Source organism: Macaca nemestrina (assembly GCF_043159975.1).
Source record: "Macaca nemestrina isolate mMacNem1 chromosome 4 unlocalized genomic scaffold, mMacNem.hap1 SUPER_4_unloc_1, whole genome shotgun sequence".
NCBI lineage: Eukaryota > Metazoa > Chordata > Mammalia > Primates > Cercopithecidae > Macaca > Macaca nemestrina.
In genome coordinates, this window is record NW_027257554.1 from 512,113 (window position 1) to 528,283 (window position 16,171).

The 16,171-nt window shown below is 49.3% G+C and overlaps 1 long non-coding RNA gene across 11 annotated transcripts in view; it reads left to right on the forward strand.

Annotated features, from left to right (window-relative positions):
* LOC139361026 (uncharacterized) overlaps window positions 1-16,171 on the forward strand; it is a 570,651-nt gene that overhangs the window by 479,968 nt on the left and 74,512 nt on the right. For 10 of the 11 annotated variants that reach the window (XR_011618603.1, XR_011618602.1, XR_011618605.1 and 7 more), the window contains exon 4: window positions 8,792-10,557. This is a non-coding gene — a long non-coding RNA (uncharacterized lncRNA). The remainder of the gene's footprint in view (window positions 1-8,791; window positions 10,558-16,171) is intronic. The other variant, XR_011618601.1, reaches the window with a different exon arrangement.

The following is a 16,171-nucleotide window of genomic DNA, read 5'->3' on the forward strand; positions in this document are numbered from 1 at the left end:
TCTGGGCTACCTTGGTGGTTCCTGCCTTTATGTCCCTAGCTCGTGGCTTCGTCCTTGTGTCTAACTCACAGGCAGACAGATGGAAAGGGAAGTTATATTCAGCCAACAGCTTGATCTTATTTTGAAGTCTCAAATCGACTGGGTATTTGGAGACTTGTGTGCAAATTGGCATTTTTGGTTTTTAAACACGATGTCTTATTTGTACTTCAAATGGGTAACTGATTCTCTTGGAAAAAATATAGCCATAAAGATGATTCTTTAAAAAAAAAAAAAAAGGAGTGGGTGTGAGAGAGTGGCATAGAAATTACACCAGTAATGGTTGTGCGTGGTGGCTTACGCCTGTAATTCCAGCACTTTGAGAGGAGGAGGCAGATGGATCCCCTGAGGTTAGCAGTTCCAGACCAGCCTGGTCAACATGGTGAAACCCCGTCTCTACTGAAAATATGAAAATTAGCCAGGCATGGTGACAGGCACCTGTAATCCCAGCTACTTGGGAGGCTGAGGCAGGAGAATCACTTGTACCCGGGAGGCAGAGGTTGCAGTGAGCCGAGATTGCGCCACTGCACTCCACCCTGGGCGACGTTCAGAAACTCCATCTCAAAATAGAAAGAAAAAAAAAAAAAAAACCCGGTAACGGAAACCTGACTGCGTCATCTGTGATGGAGATGGCGGATTATTTGATTTTTAGTGACAGGATGAACTGGATATGTTTGCAGTATTGATCTTGACAAGGGAAATGGTGAGAACCAAATGTGCCGCCCAGCTTGGGCCTTGCCGTTGGCAGAAGACCCTGGCGGGCAACAGACTGGAGACTCGGAGACCAAGGAGAGAATTCTCACGCTGTGACGCTGGTGCAGTGTGTGCTTCTGGACTCCTGCTGGAGGGAGCGGCCCCTTTGCCTTGCAGGCTTTGGTGCAATGGAGACCTTAGGACCTGCCCCTCCTGGCACACCTGTGGGTGTAGCGAGCAGTGCCAGGGCTGAGGCACAGTTGGTGAGCCCGGAACGTGGAGGGGGAGAGGCTGTACACGCCGGCAGGCGTCTGCTCCAGCAGCTGGGGGTTTCCGCAAGGGGGCGGGGCGTTGGTTTTCCTACTTGAATTTGGATAGGGAGGGTGTCCTGGGGTGCTGTGTCTGCACTTGTGTTGCTCTGAGGTCAAGTTGTGGCCTCGAGTCCCTATCCCTCTGCCAAAGTGAGGGTTTGCCCATTTTCAGGTCAGATTTCCCTTGGGTCCGGGTCTCTAGGAGTGGGGCGCATTCCAAGGGGGCGTGAGCACGGTGGACGCGCCTGGGCCTCTTCCTTTCCCCCCAGCTCCTGGGCTGTGTGTGAAGAGCTGCCCAGCGGAATCGCTCTCCTGCCTGGTGTTTCATTCACCAGAAATCATTCTCACTGTGGACTCTTGAGTCAAATGTAATCCAGGAATGGAACGTGCTGTTGCTGAATGCCACACACAGCATCAGGAGCTTAGTTGGGGATTATATGATCTTACCCCACACCTTAAAAGTAAAGACTATAGTTGTCAGGCCTCTGAACCCAAGCCAAGCCATCGCGTCCCCTGTGACTTGCACGTATATACGCCCAGATGGCCTGAAGTAACTGAAGAATCACAAAAGTGCAAATGCCCTGCCTGGACTTAACTGATAATATTTTACCAGAAATAAGTGAAAACGGCCGGTCCTTGCTTAAGCGATGATTTTTGTGTGTGTGTGAAATTCCTTTTCCTGGCTCATCCTGGCTCAAAAGGCTCCACCACTGAGCACCTTGTGACCCCCACTCCTGCCCGCCAGAGAACCCCCCTTTGACTGTAATTTTCCTTTACCTATCCAAATCCTATAAAATGGCCCCACACTTACCTCCCTTCGCTGACTCTTTTCAGACTCAGCGCGCCTGCACCCAGGTGAAATAAACAGCCATGTTGCCCTCACAAAGCCTGTTTGGTGGTCTCTTCACACGGACGTGCATGACAATAGTTAAGGGGATACTGAAGTCTTTAGCAGCTCCAAGAACTTTTTCAGTTTGTGTCAGGACATTTTAGGCAGAAGGAAAAGCTTGCTCAGGCAATCTTATAGAAATGTTTGGTGCAGCACCATTAACACGTGGAATAAATGTGTAACTTTCCATGGCGGCCCTCTGGAAAGAGATGCACTTTGAGTGCACCCTGGTCTGCTCGCTACAAGAATCGGCCGTGTCACCCCGCTTTCTGTGGGTCTGCATGTGTGCGTGGTCCATTGCTCTCCACTGTGGCCATGGAAGGGAAGATGATCTGGAATGCTGGCGACAGTTATCGGTGTGTGTTGATGTGTGCTGCTTTCCACAGGGGAGAACATTTCTGTTTAATAAACATCTCATCACGATGATGACTGCAAGATATTTGAGCCTCATTCAAGAGTGTTTCTGGGTTCCTTCTGTTTTTAATCTGCTTTCTAGCACTAGGCAAGTGAAGACATGGAAAGTAAAAACCCATCGAACTTGTAGAGACATGGTGTTGTGTAGGAGCAGACTGTAGCCTCTGGCTCTGTTTAAAGATTGTAGTAAACCTCTTACCTGGGATGGCCAGGGTGTAAATTATCTTGTTTAATCGAAATGTGAATGAGTCAAAGCTGGCGCCTGCATTGTTGATGAAATACCAGATTTTAAGGGAACATGTCAATGTACCATAAGATACCAGCAAAGTTCCTCAATGAGGTTAGGCGCGGGCTTGGAGGAGCTGAGCCTTAGGTCACCAGGGTCGTCTCTGGGAGCAGATGCTCAGTGTGGGCATTAGTCACTTAGCCTTTCCAGAGCCGAGGAACAGCTCGCTGTGGTGGTTTTTGAAACTTGTATTTTGAGTCAGTTTGTCCCACTTGACTCGAAGTTGCCGCTCAATTTCAGACCTTTGCCTCCACCGTGCGCTCGTTTTCTTGTCCCCTGATAACTGCCTCGGTTGCCTCAGCCTGACATTCGAGCCTCGTCGTTCATGGACACAGGCTCCGTGGTGGGGCAAAGGCCGCGACTCCGGCTTGCACAGTTCCGTGCCTCTCACCATGGTTTATCACATCACTCCCGGGATCTCCTGTTTAGAGGAAGAGTGTCCCTTTCCTGCAGGCCCTGTGTGGTGTGGAAACCACCCCTACCTACCTTTCTCCTCTTTGAACTGTACCGTGAAGCTATTTCTGTTCTAGTCAACCGTCAGAATTTAAGGAACAATGATTCATGTAACTTATCACATGCTTCTCAGCAGTTCTTTATGAATTTCATTCTGTTGTGAAATTATTGCAGTTTTCATGGCTATGCTGGTCTCACGTTGTGGCCCTTGGTAACTACCTTGAAATGAATTGCCTTCCCCATTGTGTGTTAAGGTTGTGTCTGGGAGCTGTTGAGGCCTCACCTTGGGGAGGTGGCTTTGCTCTCCTGACAAGAGGAAGAATCTTATTTAGAGCATTTCTAATGTGGTTTTTGCTTCCAGACAGAATTACTTTTTTCACAGAGACGGCCACTAAAGTCATAAATTATGCTCAGGATGGACACACGGGTCAGCTGACAGAGTGGAGTCCAGAACAGACCCAAAGACGCAAAAGCAGTTCAGTAGAATTTGAGTCTTTTCAACAAATGGTGCTGGAATTATGGGACAGCTGTATGCAAAAGAGTGAAAACAGGGAGAAATTCCTGTATGAAAATTAAGGTGGACCATAGCCCTGAATGTAAAATACCAAATTACAAAACCTGTAGAAGAAATGGAAATTGTCAAGACCTAGTGCGAGAGCTCTTAACCATGATACCATGATCCATAATCAAGGAAGAAAACAAGTAAGTAAGACTCATCAAAATTAAACTTCTAATATAAAAGACACCCCTAGGGAATTGAAGAGACACATTTTCGATAGATGGGGAGAAGATGTCTATGAACCATGCAGCCGGCAAAGGACTCGTATCCAGAATGCACAGGACTCCCACGGCTCATGACAGAGAACAAACCACCTGACTTAAAAGCGGGAAGAGACCTGAACAGATGCTTCACTGAGAAGGATGGGAGGATGGCCTGAAAGCATCTGAAATGACCTTCAGCGTGACTGGTTGCACCGAGATGTGCACCAAAGCCGCAGCGAATTTGTTCACACCCCTGCTGGAGCGCCTGACTAAGGTCTTCCGACAGCCCCAGGTGCTGGTGAGGACAGGCAGTCGAGACTCCTGTGCGATGCTGGGGTTCAGCAGGGTGCAGACAACTTGGCGGTTTCTTATAAAACTGAACTCACACAAACGTGGGGCCCGGTGACCCCACTCCTGGGTATTTACCCTAGAGAAACAGAAGCTGATGTTTAAGAAAAATTGTGCCCAGATGTTAATAGCGCTGTCTGTAGTTGCCCAAAACAGGTTACAATGTGCTACAGCCATACGTGGAATAATAACCATCCAGCAGCCCCGAGGCCTGGCTGTTGATCACAGGACACCCTGGGTGCACCTCCAAGCACGATGCCCAGGAAATCGTGATTTTGCGAGTGTTTTGCCACAACACTTGCAAAAGACAGACTCGGAGGATGGGAGAACACAGAGACGGTGGTTGCTGGGAATGGGACGGTATGCTTATGAGGCCCCGTGAGTGGGTTTGGGGCTGCTGGACTGTTCTGCTTGTGTGATGGTGATTATGGGAATATTTGTGCCGAAATTCACAGAACTGAACACTGTCCGCTTTACAGTAATTTTTAAAAAGAGTTAATATGCTCATTTTCAGTACTGTTTTTAATGGAAGATGGAGTTTGCAGACAATTCGTTAGGGCAAGCCTGTCTCAGGAGTTTGTAGACGATTCGTTAGGGGCCTGTCTCAGGGCCCTTGGGTTGGGTTGAGTTGGGCTGGGTTGGGTTGGGTTGGGTTGGGCTGGGATGGGTTGGGTTGGAAAAGCCTTCCCTATTGCAGGCAGTAGCATGGGGCATGGAAAGGATATCGCCAAGGAAACACGTAGAATCCTTTGAGGAAGCATGTGTATTTCTAACTTGCTATAAGATAGAATTGGAATTTGTAATGGTTTTGTTTTCTAGAGTCTTGGTAGAATAGGGAAGACAGTGTAATAAAAGCTAATTTTGAAATGAAGAATTTTAAAGATTTTCAACAGAAATAGCTCTAGGAAGTCACCCTGGAAATGTTTTTAAAGATGTTCAGTAGCAATAGCTCTAGGAAGAGTCACCCTGGAGTTGCTTCTTGAGCATTGCTTTTCTGGCTGTATCTTCCGACTTTCATTTTTAAGTTTTGCTGTGAGTTGGGGATGTGTGGGAATAGCCATTCCCAGGTGTTGGGTAGGAGTGGCCCTGCAGGAGGGTGCATGTGCCCCAAGGCCTGGGGCACTGTTTCAACCTAGCATGGAACATAGGAACTCTTGTCAGTGGCTGGAGTAAGAGTACCCGCCTGGAAGGCTGGGGAGCCCTGGGGTGGTCTGGGTACTGTCCTCCCTGCCTGCAGGATAGCAGCTGGAGGAGCTTGAAGGCTGCCTGCCTCATGGCTGTCAGCGCAGCAGCCCTTCCTGGCCCTGGAGCAAGCTTTTGGTCCATGAATCTCTGCACCGGGACTTGCCTCCTGGGACCTCTGCCACTGTCTTGAGGGCCCTGGTGCCCAAGCCTCAGGCAGCTGCGACCCCAGATTCGGTTGCTTTCCCTGCCATCTCATTCCAGCACGAGTGCTCACCCCACTCAATGCAGAGCCTCAGGTTCCCTCAAGATCCCCAGAGATGGAATCTCCCAATTTAACAAGATAGTTGGTGACAAGATTTGAGCGGCACTGATTTAACTCAGCTCCCAGAGTTTAAGTTCTCAAGACACAGTCCTGCTCCTTCCCTGGCCTCATCCTGTGTAGCTGGTGTGGATGTGGGGTTTCCGGAGGGTGGGGCTGAGGCAGGTCAGCAGCAGGGGGATGGCTCATTATCGATCGCTCAATGCCTTGAGGATAACTAGGATTAATGACCTTTATAGGGTTGTAGGTTTGGGGTATATACATACATACATATATATATATATGTATATATATACACACACATACATATATATATGTGTATATATATACACACACACATATATATATGTATATATATATACACACACATACATACATATATATATACACACACATACATATATATATATATATATATATTTTAAACGAATTAGCTTTCACGTGGGGCAGCCTACAGCAGTGTGGCCTCACCAGGTGCCCAGCAAAACACCTGCTGACACTGTTACTGTGTGTGTTCCCATCATCCCACGAGGTGGACACGGTTATCACCACATTTTTCTGACATGAAACTTGGAGAGGAGAGGGTTTAGGAAACTCCTGAAGCCACATTGTCAGCGGGTCCCGGGTGGTCTGGCCTTAGATCCTGCACTGTTTGCCCCTCGCCACGCTGTCAGCAGACCTGGGTGGTCTGGCCTTAGAACTCCCGCTGACTGCCCCTCCCTGCCACGTTGTGGGGTTTTTCCTGCTTCTGGGCAGCATTTGATAGCTTGTGAAACAAGACCAAGACTTGCTATGAGTGGATATGCCATTATCTGAGATCCAGAACCTTTCCTGGACCTGGCATTGCCGACGTCACATAAGGGGAGGTAAAAACGTTTTCTTTGTGGTCATTGGGGCTCCTGAAATGGTGTTTTTCCCAGTGAGAACTGACTCATAAAAATCTGTTAACTCAATACTATGTGAACAGGAAGAGGTGTGTTGGGCTCTAGTTAAATGTCTCAGAGCCACAGAAGTAAATGAGGGCACCTTCCGAGCACAGCCTCCCGGAGGGGAGGCCAAGGACGTTTGCCTGGAGGGTTTGCCATGAAGCAGGACTCGGACAGGGCTAGTCTGCCTGGAGAGGCCTCTGCCATGATATAAGTTAGTTGAAGTAGTTGAGGGGTGGTGGCGTGAGGTCGGTGGTCCCCGAAAAAGCCCCTAGTAAGGCCGGTTTCCGTGGGATAGAAAACTACCGTTCAGTGGCTGTAATACTGGCTTCACGGGTCTGATGTACAATCCTGCACTTGGGTACTTGGATCCCAGCCAGGTCAGATGGTTGTATCTTGGAGCAGCGTTTGTGTCAGTAGAGAGCAGAGTGGTGGTTCCCAGAGGCTGGGAAAGGACAGAGGTGAGGCCCCTGAAGGATGCTGGTCTTCCTGGTTTAGGGGTTTGGGGCTCAGCCACCTTCCTGTGTCCGTGTAAATTATACCCAGGATGATTTTCGCTCGCCCCACTTTAGTGAAGCATTGGAGCTTCAGGATGTGCGTGCCCACGTCACCTGGGCCGTGATCCTGGAGTTGGGTGAGACTGATTCCCGGGTTTATAGAATTACTCTGGGATTATTAAAGACAGAAGCACTTGAGGCATTCATAATGCTATTTCCTGAACGTAATTTATGTGCAGTTCTTCAGAAACATTTCTCTGAGGAAGCATCTATAATTTTTGTTCTCTGCCACTCAGTGCTAGAAAGAACTGTGCAACACTCAAGTGAGTGGCATTATTCCCCTCCCTCCACCATGCAAGCAAGATTAAAGGTACCTCTGGCCCCACTCAGTCTTCTCACCTGCAGGGCGCCTGGCATGGCAGTGTGCTGCCTTCCGTCTTCTTTTTGGGGAGAATTAGTTGTTTTTGTGTGTACTGCTCAGCTCAGCCTGGTGCGGTTGTGTGGGTGAGGAGCTTGGTTGCTAGGTGACCCTCCCAGGCCTGCCTCCCACCTCCCTAGGCCTTGTTCTAAACTGACAGATAACCAGTGTGTTTTGGAAGAGGAGAGCAGCAGGGCAGGAGAGAGTTTATTCAGACTTTCTCCTTGCTCTGATGTTTGAGCCCTCATCCAGCCTGGGCCCTTCTACAGAGCTGCCTTTGTGTGTTGCAAACCACTCCCTCCCAGTAACCGTGTTTTCAGAGGTTTGGAAATGTGAATTAACTCATCTTCAATTTAAAGTGTACTATTAAATTTTCATGTTGAAACTGATGTATTTTATGGCCTTTATTTGATTTCTCTTGATTTTTTTTCCCCATATGAGACATTGCATCTTAAGGGAGACAGGCTGGTGTTGGCCCCCTTTCCTAAGGATGGAAGTGAATTCTGAAAGCCCTTTATGTAGGCAGCGAAATAATCAGGGAACCGTTATTATAGCTATGCCTGTCCATGTAAAGTGAGCACGACTCATAAGCAGGAAAAAAATGCAGCCCGGGGGCAAGGTGAGCCCTAATGCTGCCTGTGCCTAGCCTCCCTGCCATGAGGAACAGAAGTGCAAGCTCAGGTGGTTGAGTCAGCCTCCAAGCCCAGCCTGCACCCCCCTCACATCCCTCTGCATCTGCAGGGGCACAGGCCATGCTGCCACCCCTCGCTCAGTGCCAGGGCTGATGCATCAGGAACGGGGGTGCTGTCCGCCCCTTGCTCGGTGCCAGGGATGATCTGTCAGGATCCCTTGTGCTCATCTGGTCCTCATGTCTTCATCACCAGCCTCCTGCTGGTAACGGGCTTGTTATTACCTTGGTATGTGTTGTGGGGTGGTGCTCAGTCCTCCGAGGGAGGGAATTGGCCCTCAGCCGATTCACATTCAACAGGACCGGGGAATGGGTTCTTGTTCCATGTCCTGGATCCCAAGAAGCCCTTGTCCTGGATTCTGTAATGCCCGGGGTCTTCCTGAGAAACGCTGGTGCCACTGGAGCACAGCCCGGGCCCCTCCAGTTTCTCTGCTTTGTAACTGTACTTGTGTTTAGCAGGTCTTCCAGGACGTAGACGCTGCTTGGTGTGAGCCAGGTTTTGTGTGGAAAGAGGACAGGTCCGAGTCGACAACCAACCAGCCCAGAACCATCTTTTATGCTTCCAGATTCTGTGGCCAAAAACTTACCCGTGGACGTTGAGGGTGATGCATTTCTGCTCCAAGACGTCTGTGGAATCAGCTGGAGGGATGGAAAGGATGTGGAGCCTCTTCACTCCTGGCCTGGCCTTGGACCTGCTGTGCAGACTCTCAGTGGCACCAGGGCCCCCTTGTGTCACAGCAGTCTCGGGTTCGTGGCACTGCCTCAGGATGTCCCAGGCTTCATGATGTCCAGGCTCCCCTGGCATGGCGACCTCAGGTGGGTGGCACTGCTCTGACGGACGTCCCAGGCTTCATGATGGTAGGGCCTCCTTGTGCCATGGTGGCCTCAGGATGGTGGCACTGCCCCAGGGTGTCCTAGGCTCCAAGGCCAGTGTTCCATCCAGCGAAGGGAAGTTGTACTGTAAGGTCTAGTCTCGGAAGGTTCCTGGGGTCCTATCCTTCAGAGTGGTCCTACACTCACCACAAATCAAGCCAGGGGAGGCCCTGCCAGAATTTGCAGCTGTGTTTCAGGTGGTTCCACAAGGCCTCTTTTATTTTGGCCTAGTCAGGTATATAATTCTTTTTCTCTTTGGTTTTATTGAGACAGGCAAAAAAAACCTTTTTGTTGCCCAGGCAGTGGTGTGAGCACAGCTTATTACAGTCTCAACCTCCCAGGCTCAAGCGATCCTCCTGCCTCAGTCTCCTGAGTAGCCAGGACCCACAGGCACATGTCCCACATGTCCCCATGCCTGACTTATTTTTGTATTTTTTGTAGAGATGGAATTTTGCAATATTGCCCAGGCTGGACTCGAACTCCTGGACTTAAGCAGTCCAGCTGCCTCAGCCTCCCAAATTACTGAGATCACAAGCATGAGCCACCGTGCCTGGCCAAGTGTGTTTCTAATTTCAAAATTAAGAGGACCCCCAGCCAGTTAATTACGTCTCTTTTGGAGCATGCTTCTTATAGTACACCAGGAAAAATCCTCCAGAACTTGGAAAGGGGGCTGGACAGACACAGCCCTTTGAGGTTGTCTGAGAAACCCCTGGGGTCTTTAACCATCTGGAGGGATGTACTATGTCAGACGCACTGTTGTCGACGGGCTGAAGCCCAGGTTTCATGAGGTTATGTGTCGGCTTGTAGTACTTTCTCTGGCAGAGATGCGAGTGACTTCTGCTCACTGAGAGGCTCAACTCAGAGACTTCATGGCCTGAGGGACGGCAGGCTGTTTGAGCTGATCGAGCAATCTCGCGCTACCCTTATTTTCTGAAACGCCTATGAATGACTTCTCACATGGTCTTTGAAGAGGCTTCATGCCCGCGCTCCTTGGTAATGATCGAATGCTTTTTTTGACCCCTCGTCCCCTTTCTTTGGGATGTTCCGGTCTCAGTTCTCATGTGTTCTGCTTCTACGGGAATTTCTGAAGCTGCTGAATGTAGAAAGCACTGAGGAGGCTGTGCTCCCACCCCTGTGAGCCTTCCAGGCATCATCCTCTCCCCTTGGCGAGGTGGCGTCCATGGCACACCGAGGAGGCTGTGCTCCTGTCCCCCGTGAGCTTTCCAGGCGTCCTCCTCTCCCCTCCAAGGGGGACAGGAGGAACCTTTCAAACCCTTCTTAAACTTGTTTTCATGTCTTTGTTTTAACAGATTTCTTTGTATCTTCTCCCTTATCCAGAAGTGAGGGTGAACGCTGAGTTATTCACGGGAGTCAAGAAACCACACGCAGCCCAAAGTGACGTTTGTTTCCCTGAAATGATTTGTGTGTGTTCACCTTAAAATGCAACTCAGTAAAACAGGTGTGTTTTGAGAAATAACTTTAAATTACCCAGGTAAAAATGTGACAGTTAAATTTCATCATCTGTGTGGGTGTCCAGAGCCCCCTTCTGTGATTGCGTGTGAGTTTGTGACTTGTGGTTATTTTTGAAGAAAGAAAATCTGTTGCTGAGGACTTCAGAGGGTGTGCTGGGATTGTGTAGGGTGGACATCGGGGACTTCAGTGTGTGACTTCCTTGAAGAGGTTCAAATTAAGGCTGAGAGTCCCTACTCCAAAATGCTCGAAACCTGAAACATTCCGAACTTCCTCATGACACTCGAAGGAAATACTCTTCGGAGCACTTTGGATTTCAGGCTGGGGATGGTCAACTGGAAAGTGAAACATTGCAAGACCCTTCTGGCCCCAGGAGCTTGGATAAGGTCATGAAGGGGGCCTGTGCCGGGTGTCCCTGGAGTGTGAGGCGCCTGGGCTCGCTGAACTGGTTTTTGTAGGAGCCACAGAAGGGAAAGAGGGTCAAAGTGGCCACGTCTGGCTCCTGAGAAGGCTGGACCAGAAGGAGGTGGGCACGGAGGGCAGCAGTTGAGTCCCCAGCGTCCGGGGCTCCTGTCCCTGGTGGAGTTGAGAGCCTCCTCTAGTTGTGGCCTCTCCCCTGTCAGCAGCCACTGAGGCCTGAAGGGAGAGGAGGGGGCTGAGGAGAGGAGGAAGGATAGGCCTGCTTCTGGAGAGGGCCAACATCGGCCTGTGCTAGCCTTGTTTGTTACTCCTGCGTCCAGGGTGCACGGCCGTGCCTCGTGGTGTAGCGGTTCCCGGAATGCACAGCGTTCTTGTCTGCAGTAACAGCTTTGTCTCCGACCCTTGGAGGCAAGTTACCTTTTTCCCCAGTGAAAAGAGGCAGAAAATCTTATAGAAATGCATTTGCTCTAATGTCTATTTTCCGATAAGACATGGTCGCTTAGGTTAAATCTTTGGGAGGTCAAGGCAGGAGGATCACTTGAGGCCAAGGGGTTCAAGACCAGCCTGGACAGCATAGCAAGACCACATCTGTATAACAGAAAAATTAGCTGAGTGTGGTGGTGCGTGCCTGTGGTCCCTGCTACTCTGGAGGCTGAGGTGGGAAGATCACTTAAGGTTACAGTGAGCTGCGATTGCTCCACTATACTCCAATCTTGGTGACAGAGCCAAGACCCTGTCTCAGAAAGAAAAGTTAAAAAAAAAAAATCCAGAAATGTCATTTTCTTCTTAAATCATCCGAAAAGAAAAATCGTTTTTTTCTAAGAATGTAAAGGGAAACTGATACGATTCTTTCCTTGTATTGTTTCTCCTTTTCAAATATTTACAGTAGTCCGTCCACATCGTCTCTCATCTCATTACAAAGCAGCAGGTGTCTTCGAGGTTAGTGGTGTTTCTCTGTGTCACACCTTGGAGAACAGCCAGCATGAAACCTCTTACCACAATCGTGCGCATCGTTTGTAGTCCCAATTAAAATCCTTTCCAGAGATGCCTGTGCTGCTTATTATAGCAGAACTTTGGTTGTGCTGAAACGTGCATTCAGCTAATGGTTTTAAGTTCATATCTGAGATGATGTTGTATAATTCATGAAGCATGTGGGATCAGTAATGATTGAAGATAATTCTGGCTGATGTCATTTAGAGGATATTTTTCACTTCAAGTTAAAGTTTCCTTCGCGATAGTCATTTTGGGATTCATTTAACTATGTGCTTTATTTCATAGCTCAAATTTTCATTTGTCATTTCATAACATAGGATTTTGAAAGCAGATTTGGCAAAATATTTCTAACAAAATGTTTGCTTATGACGTCCTAAGGAACAACACTCAGAATTGCTGGTAACTGTGGTACATTTTAAGGCTGATGATAGAAGTCACTTGAACGGGAAGGGGTGCTTTGTGAGGCAGATGGGGTTTGAACCCCGACCCTCCTGATACACCAGTCCTAACCCTGGCCTTCTCTCCTCTCCACTGGGAGATGAGAAGGTGCCAGCATCCACCTCACAGGCCGTCCTGAGAACCTGGGACTAAGGGCTTGTGTTCCTCTTGCAGGTGGTGCAGATGTGGGGGCTTGAGGATATACACACTGCAGGCTGCCAGTGTCGGGGTAATCCAGTTTTAGTCATAAAGGTGGGATTTGCTTTGCTCCCCTGCTGACCAGGTGCGGTGCCGCTGTTGTAGCAGGTGTGTGGATCCTCTTGGGTGGTCCTCAGGTGGAGAAGGAGTCACTGATTCGTATTCCCAGTGTTAGATGTGAGGGGACCATGGACCTCATGTGTTCAGAGGGGAGGAGTAAAAAGCTTCCCTTGTAATTTCAGGACTGTCTATCCCAGGAATGCCAAACCACTGGCTTTCACCTTATGCTGTCATAGGTGACACTGTACGGAAATGAGGACTCCTATTTCGCATACCTGAGCCAGTACCCGTCTCCCTCCAGGGCCGTGGCTGAGCCCTCTTGATTTCTCTGGGTTGCCAGCCTTGGGGATCTGTAAGCCCAGTGATGTCTCCGGTCTCGGCCCCCGCTCCCCGTGGGGACAGGAGGTGGCTTCAGGAGGCTGGTGATGAATGCCTGAATGAAGCCGACTTGTGACTGCAGTTCTGTCTAAGGGCCTCCCCGGGTGTTAGATGTCAGTAAATGACACCTGTGTGTGGATCTCATGTGCTGAGAGAAACAGTGGGGGAAACCAAAGCTTGTGGAGTCTGCAGGTTCTGGACTTGGGGGCGTGTGCACCTGTGTACTTGGTGAGGGGTGTGATGTCTGGAATGAGTGTGCACGTGTGTCACGTTTGTGCATGTGTGGTGAGTGTATTTAGCAGGCGTGGGTGGAGTGAGCATGTTCATGTGTGTCGTATGTATTTGAGGATGTGTGTGGAGTGTGTACATGCATCACATTTGGTGAGGGTATTTGAGGGTGTGTATGGAGTGCATACATGCGTTTGCGTGTATAGTATTGGGTGAAGGGATGGCATGTGTGGAGTAAGCATGCACACGTGTGTGCTGTGTGTGGGGTTTCTACGTGGTCCTCCCCTGAGCCTGCTCCTGGGCCCTGCTGTCCTGGCAGTTTTACAGTTTGGTGTGTCTTTGATTCCGGAAGATTCTGGAACCAAATTCTGAAGCTGTGATCACAAACTTGCAGCCCTGGAGGACGCTGGCCCATGGAGCTGGCACGAGGATCTCTGTGCTGGCCTCTCCCTGGGCTCTGTCCACAGAAGAGCATGTCCGACGATTGAGCTGTGCGGGTCTGTGGCTCCCCAGCCTCCAGTCAGCCCTCGGTTCTGCCCTGCCTCTGTTTTTCTTGCTGAGGGGCTCCGGGAAGTGGTGCCTGGGATGGCATTTTCACCCTGGGGTTGCTTTTCCAGCTGCCCAGGTGCTGGCTGTCTGAGGCCTGCTGTCATCCTGGGTGGACGGGGCTGTTGCGGGGGCATTCCTGAGCACCTGCGGGAAGGCAGGGTTAGGAAGTGCCAGAGGTGAGTGGCTTCCTCCCACACTTGATTTTCTGGAAAGTTCTGGGTCTCATATTTTTCCCTAAGGGAAGTTAGAAACTGAGTTTCTCTTTAGGGGAACGTCTTTGCAGCGTCTGTTGTTTGAATGTTCTCCAGGTGTGGAATACTCGGGGCCGTGTGTGTTTGGGAACATCCGTGTCCTGAGTGAATTCAGTAGGGAATGGAGAGAGGCCTCCTGTCAGCTTGGCCTCTGTTTCCTGCTTGTTGAGAGTTGACAGCTGCTGGTATCCCAGGGAGAGTAAAACACTGGGCAGTGTGGGATGGAAACGTTTGCTCTGACAAGGTCAGTGGGAAAACATCTAAACAAACGTCGCTGTTCTCCAGGCTTCTAGGGGTCGAGCTTGTTTTGTGGTGTTGAGGGAAAGCTACGCTTGTTCCTGTTCCTCACCATTTGAATGGTGTCCAGGGCTCGTTCCTCTGGAGAGGTGATGCACGTGAGTGGGGGTCAAGTCACAGGCTCCGAGGTTATTTGGAATCTGTCAACTGATTTCCTGAACACACAGGTGCTTGGTAAAGATATTCCTGATTAGCTAAAACATTTCAACAGGACGTGATAGCTGGTGGTTGTTTAAAGACTATCACAATTTTCCTGTTACTTTTTAAATGCCTGTTGAATCAGGGGGGATTCCCATACTTTTCTTTTCCTGTCTGCATACTTGATATTTTGTTTATTGTTTTTTATGTGGGTGTGCAGTTAACAGGATTTGGAAGCAGTCTCAGCCCTGGGGAGACTTCAGAGCCACCTCAGTCAGTGCTGAAGGGAGGCAGGGATTTGGGGGCTGCCTCCTCCATAGGACGGACACCAAGGGCCAGAGGTCAGCAATCTCAGTGAGGTCACAAAGACGGGCACACCCAGCACCCTGGCCCATGTGCCTCTCCTTCACGTTTGTCTCTGCTCAAACTGCTCTCCTGGGTCATCACGGGTGATCTCTAGGCGCGTGCTTGCTTCTTGCAGAAGTGGTGTCTGGCTGTGGTCAGTGTGGGCCCTCAGGACTTCCATGTTTTTGGCTCACATCAATATTGGGCAGTGGTGTATGTTTGTTTTGGAGTGGTAGATCGGGTGGATTTTGGCTTTACCAACTCATTTAATACCTGTTCTCCTAGGTATAATACCTGTTCGTAAGCCGCATGTTTTCCTAGGTGCTGGGGCCCTATCATAAGCCGCGTGTTCTCCTAGGCGCTGAGACCCTATCATAAGCTGTGTGTTCTCCTAGGCGCTGGGACCCTATCGTAAACTGTATTTGAGGGATCTCGGAGGTGCTCCTTATGAGGATCCGATGCCTGACCTGAGGTGGAAGAGTTGCAATTCAAAACCAACCCCCCAAAAAATTGTCTTCCATGAAACCCATCCCTGGTGCCAGAAAGGCTGGGGGACAGCTGGCCTAACGAGGGCTAAGATGTCAGTAGATTTTTGGACTCGGGCCTCAGTTGAAGAGGATTAGATTTTGAAAGGTGGGGATTGAAGGCTTCTAAAGGGCAGGTTTTCATCTCCAGTGGGGCCTCGGCAGAACTGGCTAGAACTGACCCAGAAGCTGACAACTAGTCAGGCTGGCTCACTACCTGTGTCCTGTGTGTGCAGCCTTGCTGTTTATTCAATTGTCTCTTGGGGTTGTGGATTCCATCCACAGCCTCAGAGTAGTGGAACCCATTACTTCAAGGCTGATCTTATTTAATTTTATCAAAAAGACATGAAAACCATTTAGTATAAATCTTCCAGATACCTGTATCCTTTCTTTTCCCAGAGGCTTTTAAGTATTGCAACTTAAAAATCTTCAAAAATAACTTTAAAGGAAAACTTCTAAGTACATTTTTGATGAGCACCCTTGACAGCTTTAATATGTGAAGTAAATTCCCTTGACTTTCGTATTCCTAGAAACTCGTTCATGTTTGCAGAAGACTTTGTATTTTGTTAACAGTGGCCACTGTTCGGTGACCATCATACCTGCCGTGGTCTCATTTAGAAAGTTGGATGTGGATGTATTAGCTTTTCAGACACAAAAACACATGGGCTGTTTGTTTTTGGTTTTGAATTTTTTGGGTTTTTTTTTCCCCCCAGCTGAATTCAAGAAAGGGAAACAAGCAGACAGAGTAAGTACCAGAAAGCGTCTAAGTGGTTGGGTGGGGGAT